Source organism: Stenella coeruleoalba, assembly GCF_951394435.1.
Source record: "Stenella coeruleoalba genome assembly, chromosome: 13".
In the NCBI taxonomy this organism is placed as follows: domain Eukaryota; kingdom Metazoa; phylum Chordata; class Mammalia; order Artiodactyla; family Delphinidae; genus Stenella; species Stenella coeruleoalba.
The window spans coordinates 59,064,479-59,081,583 of record NC_137159.1 but is presented as its reverse complement, the minus strand read 5'-3'; the positions used below and the strand labels follow the sequence as shown (position 1 = coordinate 59,081,583).

The window sequence follows — 17,105 nt, the reverse complement described above, 5'->3', positions numbered from 1 at the left end:
CTGCAATTTTTTGGAAGAGCTTGAGTAAGATAGGTGTCAGCTCTTCTCTAAATGTCTAATAATATTTGCCTGTGAAGCCATCTGGTCCTGAACTTCTCTTTGTTGGAAGATTTTTTGTTTTAATTTACTTATTTATTTTTGGCTGCGTTGGGTCTTCATTGCTGCGTGCAGGCTTTCTCTAGTTGTGGCAAGCAGGGGCTACTCTTTGTTGTGGTGCGTGGGCTTCTCATTGTGGTAGCTTCTCTTGTTGCAGAGCACAGGCTCTAGGAACACAGGCTTCAGTAGTTGTGGCTCTTGGGCTCTAGAGTGCAGGCTCAGTAGTTGTGCTACCCAGGCTTAGTTGCTCCACAGCATGTGGGACCTTCCCATACCAGAGATGGAACCCATGTCCCCTGCATTGACAGGTGGATTCTTAACCACTGTGCCATGAGGGAAGCCCCTGCTGGAAGATTTTTAATTACTGTTTCAATTTCATTACTTGTGATTGGTCTGTTTATATTTTCCATTTCTTCCTGGTTCAGTCTTGGAAGGTTGTACCTTTCTAAGAATGTGTCCATTTCTTCCAGGTTGTCCGTTTTATTGGCATATAGTTGCTTATAGTAGTCTCTTATGATCCTTTGTATTTCTTCAGTGTCAGTTGAAATTTTACCTTTTTCATTTCTAATTTTATTGATTTGAAACCTCTCCCTTTTTTCCTTGATCAGTCTGGCTAAAGGCTTATCAGTTTTGTTTATCTTCTCAGAGAACCAGCTTTTAGTTTTATTGATCTTTGTTGCTGTCTTCCTCATTTCTATTTCGTTTATTTCTGCTCTAATCTTTCTTTCCTTCTACTAACGTTAGAGTTTTTCTTCTTTTTCTTCCTCCTCCTCCTCCTCTTCTTCTTCTTTCACTACTTGCTTTAGGTGTAAGGTTAGATTGTTTGAGATTTTTCTTGTTTCTTGAGGTGAGATTGAATTGCTATAAACTGCCCTTTTAGAGCTGCTTTTGCTGTGTCTCATAGGTGTTGGGCTGTCGTGTTTTTGTTGTAGTTTGTTTCTATGTATTTTTTGACTTCCTTTTTGATTTCTTCAGTGAACTCTTGGTTACTTAGTAGTGTATTGTTTAGCCTCCATGTGTTTGTGTTTTTTATAGTTTTGTTTCCTGTAACTGATTTCTAATCTCATAGCATTGTGGTCAGAAAGATGCTTGATATGATTTCAATTTTCTTAAATTTACCGAGGCTTGATTTGTGACCCAAGGTGTGATCTATCCTGGAGAATGTCTGGTGTGCAGTTGAGAAGAAAGTGTATTCTGCCACTTTCGGGTGGTATGTTCTTTAAGCATCAACTAAGTCTATCCGGTCTATTGTGCCATTTAAAGCTTGTGTTTCCTTATTTATTTTCTGTCTGGATGATCTGTCCATTGGTGTAAGTGGGCTGTTAAAAACCCCCACTATTATTGTGTTACTGTCAATTTCCCCTTTTAGGTTAACATTCGCCTTATGTATTGAGGTGCTCCTATGTTGGGTGCATAAATATTTACAGTTGTTATATACCTTCTGCTTCGATTGATCCCTTGATCATTATGTAGTGTCCTTCCTTGTCTCTTGTAACAGTCATTATCTTATTTTATTATTTTATTTTATTTTATTTTATTTTATTTTTTTTTTTTGCCACCAGGGAAGCCCCGAGGGGTGATACTTTATTTTCATTTTTTAAATTGAGATATAGTTGATTTACAGTATTATATAAGTTTCATCTATACAACATAGTTATTCACAAATTTTAAACCTTTAAATAACTTCACTTATAGTTATTATAAAATATTGGCTATATTCCCTGCACTGTACAATATATCCTTGTAGTTTATTTTATACAGAGTTTGTGCCTCTTAATCCCCTACCCCTATCTTGCCCCTCTCCCCACTGGTAACCACTAGTTCTCTACATGTGTGAGTTTGTTTCTTTTGTTATATTAACTAATTTGTTTTATTTTTTAGATTCCACATATAAGTGATATCCTATAGCATTTGTCTTTCTGTCTTATTTCACTAAGCATAATGACCTCCAAGTTGTTGCAAATGGCAAAGTTTCATTCTTTTTATGGCTGAGTAGTATTCCATTATATGCTGCTACCACATCTTTATCCATTCATCTGTTGATGGACACTTAAGTTGCTTTCATATCTTGGCTATTATAAACAATACTGCTGTGAACATTGGAGTGCATGTGTCTTTTCCAGTTAGTGTACTATTTTCTTTGGATCTATACCCAGGAGTGGAATTGCTAGATCATATGGTGGTTCTATTTTTAGTTACTTGAGGAACCTCCATACTTTTTTCTGTGGTGGCTGTACCAATTTACATTCCCACCAGCAGTGTACCAGGGTTCCCTTTTCTGCACATCTTCACCAACATGTGTTATTAGTTTTTTTTTATTTTTAGTTGTGCCACGTGGTATATGAGATCTTAGTTCCCCAACCAAGGATTGTGCCCTCTGCAGTGGAAGTGTGGAGTCTTAACCACTGGACTGCCAGGGAAATCCGTTAATGGTCTTTTTTTTTTTTTTTTTAAACATCTTTATTGGAGTATAATTGCTTTACAATGGTATGTTAGTTTCAGCTTCACAACAAAATGAATCAGTTATATATACACATATGTTCCCATATCTCTTCCCGCTTGCGTCTCCCTCCCTCCCACCCTCCCTATCCCACCCCTCCAGGCGGTCAAAAAGCACCGAGCTGATCTCCCTGTGCTATGCGGCTGCTTCCCACTAGCTATCTATTTTACGTTTGGTAGTGTATATATGTCCATGCCACTCTCTCACTTTGTCACAGCTTAACAGTCTTTATTTTAAAGTCTATTTTAACTGATATGAGTATTGCTACTCCAGCTTTCTTCTGATTTCCATTTGCATGAAATATCTTTTTCCATCCCCTCACTTTCAGTCTGTATGTGTCCCTAGGTCTGAAGTGGGTCTATTGTAGACAGTGCATATACAGGTCTTATTTTTGTATCCATTCAGCCAGCCTGTGTCTTTTGGTTGAAACATTTAATCCATTTACATTCAAGGTAATTATTGATATGTATGTTCCTATTACCATTTTCTTAATTGTTTTGGATTTTTTTGTGTGTGGGTCTTTTTCTTCTCTTGTGATTCCCTCCTAGAGAAGTTCTGTTATCATTTGTTGTAAAGCTGGTTTGGAGGTGCTGAATTCTCTTAGCTTTTGCTTGCCTGTAAAGCTTTTGATTTCTCCATCGAACCTGAGTGAGATCCTTACTGAGTAGACTAATCTTGGTTTTAAGTTTTTCCCTTTCATTACTTTTAATATATCCTGCCACTCCCTTCTGGCCTGCATTGTTTCTGCTGAAAAATCAGCGACAACCTTATGGGGATTCCCTTGTATGTTATTTGTTGCTTTTCACCTTGCTGCTTTTAATATTTTTTCTTTGAATTTAACTTTTGTTAGTTTGATTAATATGTGTCTCGGCATGTTTCTCCTTGGGTTTATCCTGTATGGAACGCTGTGCTTCCTGGACTTGGCTGACTATTTCCTTTTCCATGTTAGGGAAGTTTTCGACTATAACCTCTTCAAATATTTTCTCAGACTCTTTCTCTTTCTCTTCTTCTTCTGGGACTCCTATAATTTGAATGTTGGTGCATTTAATGTTGTCCCAGAGGTCTCTGAGACTGTGCTCATTTCTTTTCATTCTTTTTTCTTTATTCTGCCCCTCAGCAGTTATTTCCACCATTCTATCTTCCAGCTCACTTATTTTTCTGCTTCAATTGTTCTACTGAGTCCTTCTAGTGTATTTTTCATTTCAATTACTGTGCTGTTCATCACTGTTTGTTTGTTCTTCAGTTCTTCTACGTCCTTGTTAAACATTTCTTGTATTTTCTTGATCCAGGCCCCCATTCTATTTCCTAGATTTAAGATCACCTTTACTATCATCATTACTCTGAATTCTTTTTCAGATAGGTTGCTTATTTTCTCTTCATTTATTTGGTCTTGTAAGTTTTTACCTTGTTCCTTTGTCTGTACCATATTTTTTTGTCATCTCATTTTTCTTGATGGGTGGGGCTGTGCTCCTGTCTTGCTAGTTGTTTGGTCTGAGGCATCCAGCACTGGAGGTGGCAGGCAGTTGGGTGGAGCCAGGTCTTGGTGCCAAGATGAGGACCTCCGGGAGAGCTCACACCGATTAATATTCCCTGGAGTCTGAGGTTCTCTGCTAGTCCAGTGGTTTGGACTTGGCACTCCCACCACAGGAGCTCAGGCCTGACAACAGGCGTCTCAGAATTGGATCCACTGTCCAGCCTCCTGGTTGTACTGAGACACCGTGCTGAGCCATTGTTTGTCATCCAGAAAATTGCCTCAGTCTGGCCAGCCCGTGGCTGCTGCCAGAGCCTGTGTACACCAGGTGGCCACACACACGCACAGCAGGTGCCCAGAGTATCCACGGCTGCCACTCAGCTCTCTAAACAACACACTTTATATAAACAATCTATGGATCAAAGAGGAATTATCAGGGGAAATTTAAAAATACATATAACAGAACTAAAGGAAAATGAAAATACAGCATAGCAAAATTTGTGAGACATAGGTAAAACAGTGCTGAGAAAGAAATTCAAAAAAAGGAAAAGCCTCAAATCAAAAGGAAAAGCCACAAGTCAATAACCTAAGTTTCCACCTCAAGAATCTCAAAAAAAGAAGAGCAAACTAGAAGCAAAGCAAGAGAAAGGAAGGAAATAATAAAGATACAGTAGAAATGAATAAAACTGAAAACAGAAAAACAGAGAAAAATCAGTGAAACGGTTGGTTCTTTTTTTTTTTTTTTTTTTTTGCTGTACGCGGGCCTCTCACTGTTGTGGCCTCCCCCGCTGCGGAGCACAGGCTCCGGACGCGCAGGCTCAGCGGCCATGGCTCACGGGCCCAGCCGCTCCGTGGCATGTGGGATCTTCCCAGACCGGGGCACGAACCCGTGTCCCCTGCATCAGCAGGCGGACTCGCAACCACTGCGCCACCAGGGAAGCCCTGGTTGGTTCTTTTAAGAGATCAAAAACTGACAACCAACCAAAAGGATGCATGCACCCCAATGTTCACTGCAGCACTAGTTATAACAACCAGAACATAGAAGCAACCTAAATGACCACTGATAGAAGAATGGATAAAGAAGATGTGGTTCATATATACCATGGAATATTACTCAGCCATAAAAAGGAACAAAACAGTGCCATTTGCAGAGATGTGAATGGATGTAGAAATTGTCATACAAAGTGAAGTAAGTCAGAAAGAGAAAAACAAATATTGTATAAAATTGCTTATATGTGGAATCTAGAAAAGTGGTACAGATGAACTTACCTACAAAGCAGAAATAGAGTCACAGATGTAGAGAACAAACGGTTACCATGGGGGAAAGGGAGAGGTGGGATGAACTGGGAGATTGGGACTGACATATATACACTACTATGTATAAAATAGATAACTAATGAGAACCTACCGCATAGCACAGGGAACTCCACTCAATGATCTGTGGTGACCTAAATGGGAAGGAAATCTAAAAAAGAGTGGATATATGTATACGTATAACTGATTCAGTTTGCTATACAGCAGAAGCTAACACAACATTGTAAAGCAACTCTACTCCAATAAAAATTAATTTAAAAAAAAATCAACAAACATCTAGCAAGACTGACAAAGGAAAAAAAGTGAAGACACAAATTACCAACATAAGGAATAAGTCAGGAATGAAACATGAACATCTCTACACACCCTGCAACTACAAAAGGACAATAGGAAACACTACTCAAATATTTGACAAACATAATTTAGTGCTATGAATAATCTCTTTTAAAAGTTTGTTATTAGGCAACTGTTTAAAAATGTTAAATGCTTTGTATGATTTAATCTTTTGATTGAACATTTTCTTCAGAGAGCTATAATAGCTAAAAGATTATAATTTTCATCATAAAGCCATAAAGAATGTTTCATCCTTATACTGTTCGGGTGTCTAGGGGAGCCTTTCTAATCCTAACAACTCGTCACCAACATATAATGATGATTTAGAAGAAATGAACCAATTTCTCACAAAACGAAACAAAACAAAAAACTACCACAACTTACCCAATATGAAGTAAATAATTTGGATAGGGCTTCCCTGGTGGCGCAGTGGTTGAGAGTCCGCCTGCCGATGCAGGGGACACGGGTTCGTGCCCTGGTCCGGGAAGATCCCACATGCCACGGAGTGGCTAGGCCCGTGAGCCATGGCCGCTGACCCTGCGCGTCCGGAGCCTGTGCTCCGCAGCGGGAGAGGCCACAACAGTGAGAGCCCCGTGTACCGCAAAAATAGTAATAATAATTTGGAGAGTCCTATACCTATTAAATAAATAAAATGAATTGGTAATTTCAAAACATCCAAAAACCTCTCCAGGTTCAGATGGTTTCACTGAAAATTATAGCAAACTTTTAAAGAATTAACACCAATTTTCCACCATCTCTTCTAGAAAACAGAATTGAAGGGAATACTTTCAAATTCATTTTATTAAGCTAGTATTACCCTGATTTAAAAAAAACACAAAAAACAGATAAACACAGAACAAAAAAGGAAAACTACAGACCAACATCCTTCATAATTACAGATCCTTAACAAAATATTAGCAAATCAAATTTGGCAATATACAAAAAAAATCATACACTATGACCAAGCAGAGTTTACTCCAGGGATGCAGGTCTAGACCAATATTCTAAAACCAATCAATGTAATCCACCACATTAGAAAGCTAAAGAAAAAAACCACATAATTCATCTCAATTGAGGTAAATAAAAAAAGAGTATTTGACAAAACTCAGTACCCATTCATGCAGGAAAAAAAACCTCTCAGAGAAAGAGGAATAAGAGGGAATTTCTTCAACTTGATAAAGAGCATCTACAGAAACGTATACTTAACATACACTTAAGAGTGAAAGACTGAATACTTTCCCCTTAAAACTGGGGAAAAAGACATAATGTCCACTCTCAACATACTCATTGAACATAGTGCTGAAAGTTCTTGCCAGTGCAATAAAACAAGAAAAGGATATAAAAAACACAAATTTGAAAGGAAAAAATAAAACCATCCCTATTTGTCAGCTACATGATTGGGTAGAAACTGCAAAGAATCTACAAAAGCAAAAAAATAAAAACCTAGAACAAACAAGTGAATTCAGTAAGGTCATAAGATACAAGATAAACATGTAAAAATATCAACTCTATTTGCAATGAACACATGGACATACAAAATAAAATATTATAATAAAAAAACCCTCACAAACCCAAAATATTAAGTACAAATCTAACAAAACAAGCACAAGATTTGTATGCTAAAAATGGCAAAATATTGATGAAGGAAACCAATCTAAATATAAATGAAGAGACATTCAATGTTCATGGAATGGGAGACTCAACATAGTAAGGATGTCAATTCTCCCACTCCCTCATATTAATACATGGGTTTAACACAACTCCTACCAATATCCCAAGAAAGATTTTGTGTACATATTGACAAGATTATTCGAAAATGTATATGAAAAGGGAAAGTAACTAGAATTACTAAAATTCTAATTTGGGAAAAGAACAAAATGAAAGGAACCATCCTACCCAATTTCAAGACCTATTTTACAGCTATAGTAATAAAATACTGTGTAGCATTGGCAGATAGAGAGAAACACATGGAACAGAAGAGAGAACCTAGAAATAGACGCATAAAAATATGCCCAATTTTTGACAAAAGTACAAAAGCAATTCAATGAAGGAGGGACTGCCTTTCCAACAAATGGTGCTGGAGCAAATGGACATCCATAGGTAAAAAAATGCACTTCAACTTAAGTCTCATACCTTATGCAAAAATAACACAAAATGTATCATGGACTTAAATGTGAAATGTAATACTATAAAGCTTTTAGGAAAAAATACACGAAAAAAATTTCAGGATCCATGGATATTCAAAGAGTACTTAAGACTTGACACCAACCCATAAAAGAAAAATACTGATAGGGACTTCCCTCGTGGTCTAGTGGGTAAGATTCCACGCTCTCAATGCAGGCGGCCCGGGTTTGACCCCTGGTTGGGGAACTAGATCCCGCGTGCATGCTGCAGCTAAGAGTCCGTATGCCACAACTAAGGAGCTCACATGCTGCAACTAAAATGGTCCTGCATGCTGCAACAAAGATCCCGTGTGCCACAACTAAGAGCCAGCGCAGTCAAAATAAATAAATAAATAAATATTTTTTAACAAGTAAAATACTGATAAATTGGACTTCACCAAAATTTAAATCTTTTGCTCTGAGAAAGCCCCTGGAAAGTGGATAAAAAGACAAGGTAAGTAGTGGGACAAAACATTTCCAAGCCACAGGCCCAACAAAGTATTAGTATCCAAAATATATAAAGACCTCTCAAAACTCAACAGTAAAAGAGCAAACAATTAGAAAATGGGCAAGAGACATGAAGATACATTTCACTCATATGTGATAGGACATATATATAGTTTTTGCTACAAGTGTTTATAATACAAAAAGAAAGTGACCTCAATGTTTCTCAATAAGGGACTAGTTAGCTTTTGGATCTGCCATCTGCGGCAGAACTGCCGCCAAGGTGCAGATTTTCATGAAGACCTTCCAGGGATGACCATCACTCTTGAAGCTGAACCCTCAGATACAACAGAAAATGTAAAGGCCAAGATCCAGGATAAGGAAGGAATTCCTCCTGACCAGCAAAGACTGATCTTTGCTGGCAAGCAAGTGGAAGATGGACGTACTTTGACTACAACATTCAAAAGGAGTCTACTCTTCATCTTAATGTTGAGACTTCATGGTGGTGCTAAGAAAAGGAAGAAGTCTTACACCACTCTCAAGAAGAACAAGCATTAGAGAAAGAAGGTTAAGCTGGCTGTCCTAAAATACTATAAGGTGGAGGAGAATGGCAAAATCAGTCACCTTCATCGGGAGTGCCCTTCAGATGAACGTGGTGCTGGAGTTTTTATGGTGAACCACTTTGACACACAGTATTGTGGCAAATGTTGTCTTACCTATTGTTTAAACAAACCAGAAGACAAGTAATTGTACACTAGTTAATAAAAGACAATGACCTAATTAAAAAAAAAGAGACTAGTTAAATTATAGTACAACTAAATAATAGTATGTAGCCATAGAAAAGAATAAAGGTGATAATCTTAACTGCTATGCTCTCCAAAATATACTGAAAAGGGGGGAAAAAACAAAGGTACTAAAAAAAGGTGTACCAAAAACACACACACACATACACCACACACATATATACACATACACAAGCTTATCATGGAAAAATCTCTACACAAGAAACTTGTAAATTGGTTGCCCCTGCGTAGAATGCAAGAACAGTGGAGCAGAGGAGTGAGATGGAAGATTTTCACTGTATAATCTTTTGAGCTTTGAATTTTGTGATTGTGTTCTATAAGTTAAAATAACTTTTATAAAGCATTATAGTTTTTAATTTAAAAATGAAATAGGATACTTTTTATATTTGTCATGTTCAACATTGAAAAGTATATTAACTATATAAAAATGTAAATATGAAAAACATTTGAAAAAATTACCAAGGACTAAGATGAGTTTATAAATTAATTGTATTTTCAAGAATTTGCTACTATGGATTATTAAATGTTGATGAGTTCAATAGCAAACATGTAAGCGTAAAAATGTAAAGTAGCAACACAATTAAGAACACTGTAGTGGGACTTCCCTGGTGGTGCAGTGGTTAAGAATCCACCTGCCAATGCTGTCCTAAATGCCCAAAGCCTTGCCACCCTCCAAAATACACTGAATGTGCTTAAATAACCCACTGTCTCCCTTTCCACCCACTAAGACTCTCAATCTCTCATGAACAGGTGTGATTTCAGTTACAGATATTGAGAAAGGCACTCTAAATAAACTAATGTGAACAACATGTAGCTTAAATTTTCCTAAAGGTACAGTTGGCCATTCAACTCGGGGTTTAATCCACATGTAGCTTAAGAGCAGGCCTTCCATATCCACGGTTCCACTGCATCTGCAGATTCAACTAACCACCAAGTGTTGTACTGTAGCATTTACTACTGAAAAATATCCATGTATAAGTGTACCCATACAGTTCAAACCTGTGTTGTTCAAGGGTCAACTGTATTTGTGATTTTATAAAAAAGTATATTTGTTAATTTAAATGAAAGTACAATTGATAGAATTTCACAGACTACTACTTTAAAAAACGAAGATGTTTAAGAAATAATGAAGTAGCCTATATCTATTCAGGAGTACTTCTTACCCTAGCCTTAGCTCCTCAAAGTTATGTTATGTATGCGTATATATCTAGAACATAGTTAATTCAACCATTTATCCAATGATTAAAAAGATTTACACATTTGTGCTACATTATTTTTTTGAAGATACTATATTAGGTCTTTAAATGATATCTATATTTGGAACTATCTTATCATTCACTATATTATAAATACTTCGATGCAAAATCTTGGTTATCCTTTTACTACCCTATGAAGCCAATCACAAGATTTTGCATACAGAAGCTCCTCAAATATTTCTTGAATTTAATTGGGTTCTCCAGTGGAACAGAGTAACAAGGGTTCTGAAAGTACCTTCTGCTTGTTAAGTCAAGAACTAAGAATTTTAAAAACCAAATACTAGGACACAACTAATTTAAACCAAATACAAATTATTTTCTTGTGAAAAGCAGAAAACTTTATCTTACATAGCACAATGGACAAATCTCAGGGTATAGATCTGAATTTTACTCTAATTATTAGTGCTATGTCCCACTGGCAATTCACAAGGTGTTACAAGAGTGCACCAGCACAGAGCCAATCTGTACAGACTGGGAGAGGTTTCTGTTGTTGTTTGGTTGGTTGATTTTTTTTAGCTCCTGGAGCTCAAAGAAATCTCTGTCAAAATACTATGGAAACACAGGCTAAGTAACAGAGACTTCAGTGATTATACACACCAAGGAATACTGTGTTTGAAAAAAAAAATCACTTATGAAAGTCATTAAACAAACATATTGATAACCTTCAACAATCAAAAACAAAACCAAATAAAAACAAACAATAAAATAGCAAGCCCTGGCGAAAGGGAAGAATCTGATTTCAATAGTTACCATATTATAGTATTCAAATGCCCAGTTTTAAAAACAGAAAAAAAATCACATAGCATACAAAAAAACAGGAAAGTATGGCATGTTCAAAGGAACAAAATTAACTGAGAGAAACTGGCTAAGGAAGCCCAGACATCAGACTACCTAGGCAAAAACTTTCAGACAACTGACTTAAATATGCTCAAAATGCTTTTTTAAAAAATAGTAAACAAAACCTAAGGGACCTGTGGGATAACAAGTAGACCAGAACATGCATTATGGGAGTCCCAGAAGGAGAAGAGAGAAAGGGACAGAAATAACATTTGAGGAAATAATGGCTGAAAACACCCCAAATCTGATGAAATACATTAATCTACAAATTCAAAAAGTTCAATAAAATCTAAGTAGGATAAATTCCAAGAAACACACACCAAGGCACATTATAATCCAACTGTCAAAAACAAAGACAAAATCCTAAAAGCAGCAGAAGCAACTCTTCACGTACGAGGGGTCCTCAATAAGATCAGCAGCTTATTTCTTATCAGAAACCGTGGAGGCCCAAATACAGTAGGATGGCATATTTAAGTGTGGAAAGAAAAAAAATGTCAACCAAGAATTCTATATCTGGCAAAACTGTCCTTCAAAATGAGGTACAGGGCTTCCCTGGTGGCGCAGTGGTTGAGAGTCCGCCTGCTGATGCGGGGGACACGGATTTGTGACCCGGTCTGGGAAGATCCCACATGCTGTGGGGTGGGCTGGGACCGTGAGCCATGGCCGCTGAGCCTGCGCGTCCGAAGCCTGTGCTCCGCAACGGGAGAGGCCACGGCGGTGAGAGGCCCACGTACCGCAAAAAAAAACAAAAAATGAGGTACAAATTAAGATGTTGCCAGATAAACAAAAGCTGAGGGTGTTCACTACCATCAGACCTGCCCTACAAGAAGTGCTAAAGATAGTCCTTCAAGCTGAAATGAAAGGCCACTAAACAGCAACTCAAAGTCATATGAAATAAAGGTCTCTAGTAAAGGTAAATACACTGGCAAATATAAAAACGAGTATTACTGTATATTTGGTTTCTAACTTTGCTGTATTTCCTATAGGATTTCAAAGACAAATGCATAAAAAATAACTATGAGTCCATGATACTGGATACACAATGTATAAAGATGTAATTTGTGACGACAGCAACATAACGGGGTAAGACTGAGCTGTATGTTACTGAAGTTAAGTTCACATCAATGCAAACTAAACTGTTATAAATTTAGGACATTAAATGTAATTCACCACAAAGAAAATATCTAAAAAATACACACAAGCGATGTCCCTGGTGGTCCAGTAGTTAAGACTCTGCCAGGTTCTATCTCTGGTCAGGGAACTAGATCCCCCATGCCATAACTAAGAACCAACATGCCACAACTAAAGATCCCACATGCCGTAACTACGACTCAGAGTGGCCAAATAAATAAATATTTTTAAAAAATACACACAAAAGAAAATGAGAAGGAAATGAGAATGGGTCACTACAATAAACTAATTAGAAAAAAAAAAACAAGAAGGCAGTATGTAATGGAGGAAATGAGCCACAAAAAAGGTATAAAATTTCACAACAAAAAAGCAAAATGATGGCAGAGGTCCTTCCTTATCAGCCATTAACTTTAAATTTAATTGGGTTAAACTTTCCAATCAAAGCCAGAGATTGGCAGGATGGATTAAAAAACATGATCCAACTATATGCTGCCTATAGAGACTCACTTTATACACAAAAGTATAAATAGTTTCAAAGTGAAAGGATGGAAAAAGACATTCCATGAAAACAGAAAAAAAAGAGTATTAGTGTGGTTATTCTAATGTCAAATGAAATAGGCATTAGATCAAAAACTGTTACAAGAGACAAAGAAGGACATTTTATTTTGAAAAAAGCGTCAATTCATCAAGAAGATAAAACAATTGTAAACATATATGTTAACATATACACACCACTATATATAAAATAGATAACCAACAAGTACCTACTGTATAGCACCCAGAACTACAGTCAATATCTTGTAACAACCTATAAGGGAAAAGAATCTGAAAAAGAATACATACACACACACACACACACACACACACACACACACACACACAACTGAACCACTGTGCTGTACACCTGAAACTAACACATTATAAATCAACTATACTTCAATAAAAATTTTTTTTAAAATAAAGAAATATATACGCACAAACAACAGACCCCCAAAAGATATGAAGTAAACACTGACCAAATTGAAGGGAGAAATATTAGTTCAATACACCAATTTCAATAACAGAACATCTAGATAGAAGGTCAATAAGGAAGTAGAGGACTTGAACACTATAATCCTAACAGACATATAGAGAACACTTTACCCAGTAACAGTAGAATACACATTCTTCTCAGGTACGTATGGAACATTCTCCAGGATAAGCCATATGTTAGGCCACAAAACAAAGACTCAAAAAATTTAAAAAGACTGAAATCAGACAGAACCTCTTCTGACTAAGAATAAAGATAGAAATCAACAACTGCGGGAAAACTGGAAAACTCACAAATATGTAGAAGTTAAACAACACATTCTTAAACATCCAAAGGTTCAAAGAAGAAATCCTAAGGGAAATTAGAAAATACTTAGGGAAAACACAACATACCAAAACTTAAAGGATACAGCAAAAGCAGCACTTGGATGGATATTTATGACTATAAATGTCTACGTTAAAAAAGAAAAAAGATATCAATAACCTAACTTTTAATGTCGGGGTACTAGAAAAGAAATTAAACTCAAAGCTAGGAAATAATAAAAATTAGAGATAAATGAAACAGAGAACAGAAAAACAATAGACAGAATCAATGAACCCAAAAGCTGCTTCTTTGGAAAAAACCAGCAAAATTGACAAACCTTTTATAGACCATCTAAGAAAAAGAAAAGACAAAAATAACTAAAATCAGAAATGAAAGTGGGGACATTATTACCACTGCCCTCACAGAAATAAAACAGATTGTAATAAGAAAATACTATGAACAATTACACACTGAAAAACTAGATAATATAGAATAAATGGACAGATTCCTAGAAACACACAAATTAACCTAAACTGACTCAACAAGAAATTTAAAATCTCGACATATAACAAGAAATCAGTAATCAAAACCTGACTCAGTAATCAAAACCTTCCGACAAGGAAAGATGCAGGACCAGACAGCAGCACTGGTGAATTTTACCCAACATGTGAAGAATTCCAAAAAAACAGAAGAAGGAACAGTTCTTAACTCATTCTGTGAAGCCAGCATTACCTTAATACCAAAGGCAGATAAAGACATCATGAGAAAATTACAGACCGATATGCTTTATGAGTATAGATGCAAAAATTCTTAACAGAATACTAGCAAATTGAATCCAACAGCATATTAAAACAGCACCTTGACCAACTGGGATTTATCCCAAGAATGCAGAAGCAATTCAACATTTTTAAAAAAATCAATATAATAGACATTAATAGGATAAAGGAAAACACACATGATCACTCAATTAACTCAGAAAAGGCATTTGACAAAATCCAACATCCTTTCATGATAAAAACACTCCTAAAACTAGAAATAGATGGGAACTTCCTCAACATGACAAAGGGCATCTATGAAAAACCCACAGCTAAACTGAAAGCTTTCACCCCAAGATCAGGAATAAGACTAGGATGCCCACTTTACCACTGCTATTCAAAACTGTACTAGATGTTCTAGCCAGAGCAATCAAACAAGAAAAAGAAATAAAAGGCATCCAAATGGAAAGGAAGAAAACTATTTTTATTTGCAGATGACATTATCCTATATGTAGAAAAGTCCTGAAGAATCCATAAGAAAGTTACCAGAGCTAGTAAATTAATTTAGCAAAGTTGCAGAACAAAAATCAACACACAAAAAGCTGTTGTGTTTTACACCTACAAGGTACAATCTGAAAAGGAAATTAGGACTGTAATTCCATTTAGCAACTAAAAGAATAATAGCATCTAAAAGAATAAAATACCTAGGAATGGATTTACCCAAAGAGGTGGAAGTATTTTACCCTGAAAACTACAATATATTGCTGAAGAAAATTAAAGAAGACCTAAATAAATGGAGAGACATCCTGTGTTCATGGGTAGGAAGACTTTATATTAAGATGCCAATACTAACCAAAATAATCGACAGATTCAATGCAACTTCTATCAAACTCCAATAGCCTTTTTTGCAGAAATGGAAATGCCAATTCTCAAATTCATACGGAATTGCTGAACAATCATAAAAAAGAAAAACGAAGTTGTAGGACTCCACTTCTTAATTTCAAAACTTACTATGCCATGCTACAGTAATCAAAACAGTGTGGTACTGCCATAAACACAGACTCATAGACCAATGGAATAGAATAGAGAGTCCAGAAATAAATCTATACATCTACGGTCAATTGATTTTTGACAATGATGCCAAGTCTATTCAGTGGGAAAAGATCAATCTTTTCCACAAATGGTGCTGGAACAACCAGATTTCTATATGCAAAAGGATGAATTCATTTCCACATCTGTGGAAATGAATTTTCCACAGATTTCCACATGTATTCGGTGTGAGTTCCACCTAACTCACACCAAATACAAAATTTAACCCCAAAAGGATCAATGACCTAAATATAAGAGCTAAAACATAAATTTCTTAGAAGAAAACTTAGGGGTAAATCTTCATGATCTTGGATTTTGCAAAGGATTCTCAGATATGACACCAAAAGCACAAACAATGAAAGAACAAAATAGATAAACTGAATTTCATCAAAATTTAAAACTTTTGTGCAAAGGACATTATCAAGAAACTGAAAAGACAGTTTTTTGGTTGTGTTTTAATGGGAGAAAATATTTACAAATCATATAGCGGATAAGGGTCTAATATCAAGAATATACAACGATGCCCTAACACTTAACAACAAAAACACAAACAACCTAATTTTTAAAATAGGCAATGGACTTGAACAGACATTTCTCCATGGAAGATATACAAACCGCCGTTAAGAACATGAAAAGATGCTCAACATTATTAGTCATTAGGGAAATACAAACCAAAACACAATGAGGTATCATTTCACATCAACTAGGATGGCAATTAAAAACAAAACAAAAAACAGAAAATAACATATAAGTGACGACGTGGAGAAACTGGAACCTTTGTACATTGCTGGTAGGAATGTAAAATCATGTGACTGCTGTAGAAAGCAGTATGACAGTGCCTCAAAAACTTAAACATAGCATTACCAAGTGACCCAGCAATTCCACTTCCAGGTATATACCCAAAAGAATTGAAAACGGGAACTCAAACAAATACTTGTATACCAATGTTCGCTGTAGCATTACTCACAATAGCCAAAAGGTAGAAACAACCCAAGTGTCCATGAACAGAGGAATGAATAAACAAAATGTGGTATACACACGCAATGAAATATTATTCAGCCTTAAAAAGGAATTAAATTCTGATACAATATGGATGAGACATTATGCTAACTAAAATAAATCATACACAAAAGGACAAATATTGTATGATTCCACTTACATGAAATATCTGGAATAGGCAAATTCATAAAATCAGAAAGTAGATTAGAGGTTACCAGGGGCTGGGGGAGGGGGAAGTTAGGAGTTATTGCTTAATATGTACAGAGTTTCTGTTTGAGGTGATGAAAAGTTTTGGAAATAGATAGTGGTGATGGTTGCACAACCTTATGCATGCAGTTTTTGGCACTGAATTTACACTTAGAAATGGTTAAAATGATTAATTTTTTTACATATATTTTTTACCACAATAAATAAGAGAAAAAGTTATTAAACATATGGACAGAAATCAGAATCCTATCAAAGTCCTTAAACAAAACAGCTGTGAATGCAATTAACAGTAAGTGCATTCCATTACAAACTACTGAGCCATACACAGAAATCAATTTACTTGCAAATGGTTTAGATTGTAAGTAAAATAGAAAA

General features: G+C 36.0%; 1 protein-coding gene and 1 pseudogene across 4 annotated transcripts in view; one reads left to right on the top strand and one right to left on the bottom strand.

The window, feature by feature from the left end:
• The window catches only part of SOS1 (SOS Ras/Rac guanine nucleotide exchange factor 1), a 153,604-nt gene that overhangs the window by 124,315 nt on the left and 12,184 nt on the right, over positions 1–17,105 (bottom strand). The window lies entirely within an intron of this gene.
• LOC307196555 (ubiquitin-ribosomal protein eS31 fusion protein-like) lies at positions 7,786–12,973 on the top strand (annotated as a pseudogene). Its single transcript has 2 exons — positions 7,786–7,814; positions 8,591–12,973. The product of its transcript is annotated as a ubiquitin-ribosomal protein eS31 fusion protein-like (transcript).